The 1,104-nt window shown below is 42.8% G+C and overlaps 1 non-coding gene across 1 annotated transcript; it reads left to right on the top strand.

Annotated features, from left to right (window-relative positions):
* The first annotated feature begins 640 nt into the window (after positions 1-640).
* On the top strand, positions 641-833 carry LOC129401112 (U2 spliceosomal RNA). Its single transcript, XR_008628117.1, has one exon. It is a non-coding gene; the product is annotated as a U2 spliceosomal RNA (small nuclear RNA).
* The last annotated feature ends 271 nt before the right edge of the window (positions 834-1,104 follow it).

Here is a 1,104-nt window from a genome sequence, read left to right as displayed (position 1 = left end):
TAAGGCCCAGGGCACCAGATGGCCGTCTGGAGCCCACAGTCACCACACTCTTGAACTCTTCTGAGTGCAATCTCAAGAATTGCCACAATTAACCGCATGTCCAGGTTGTGTGCTCAGATCAGATGTTCCACGGTTCCTGCTGGTTCTCTAAGTTACCTGCATGGCTTATATGACCAGAACATCAGGTTTGTGCATTTAGATTTTCTGGGAGTCTAAAACTAATTACAGACCCTCAGTAGAAAGAGAGGTTGCATAAAATTCTTTTTGACACAACTTACAGACTGGTGATGAGTGAAGGCTAAAAAACTGGAGCTATAGAGTAATATTTATTATCATCTTAAATCCACCTGTGGCTAGGAAATCATAGGCTCTGATGACATACTGTTACAATCTTAGACTAAAAAGTATCTTCTAGAGGCTGGGAAATAGTCGAGTGGTTAAGACAGAGCCCTAGCATGTACCCACCTGGGTTTGATTCCTGGCCCATATGGACTCCTGAGCACTGAAGGATGAGCCCTGTTGTCTCATGCACCTCAGGCTTAAGAGCAGCTGGTCCAGTTGAGTGGCTACTGCCAGAAGTGACTCCTGGGTCCCTGAACTCTGGATCCCCCACAGATGTTTTCTAAAGAAAGTATACTGCATTGCTTCTTGGCCTTTCGGCTAAGATCAAGTGTAGTATCTGTTCTTATCAGTTTAGAGACAGTATACTGCAATATTCATTTAACTCGAACTCATTAAAAATTACTTAATGAGCATTGTATTATCACATAAGTTTTAACGTACTCTCTAATTCTTGAATTTGTTTTCTATAACTCAAATTAAGTTCTGTCAATGTCACTGTCATCCCATTGCTCATCGATTTGCTTGAGCAGGCACCAGTAAGTTCTCCATTGTGAGACTTGTTGTTACTGCTTTTGGCATATTGAACACGCCATGGGGAGCTTGCCAGGCTCTGCTGTGTGGGTGGGATACTCTTGGTAACTTGCCGGGATCTCTGAGAGTGACAGAGAAATTGAACCTGGGTCATCCGCATGCAAGGCAAATGCCCTACCCACTGTGCTATTAAATTAAGAAGGAGTTTTTTTTTCTGATCTAGTAGCTTTT

This window comes from Sorex araneus, chromosome 1, assembly GCF_027595985.1.
Source record: "Sorex araneus isolate mSorAra2 chromosome 1, mSorAra2.pri, whole genome shotgun sequence".
NCBI classification, from domain to species: domain Eukaryota; kingdom Metazoa; phylum Chordata; class Mammalia; order Eulipotyphla; family Soricidae; genus Sorex; species Sorex araneus.
Note: the sequence above shows the minus strand (reverse complement) of the source record. Positions and strands in the feature narration are given on the sequence as shown.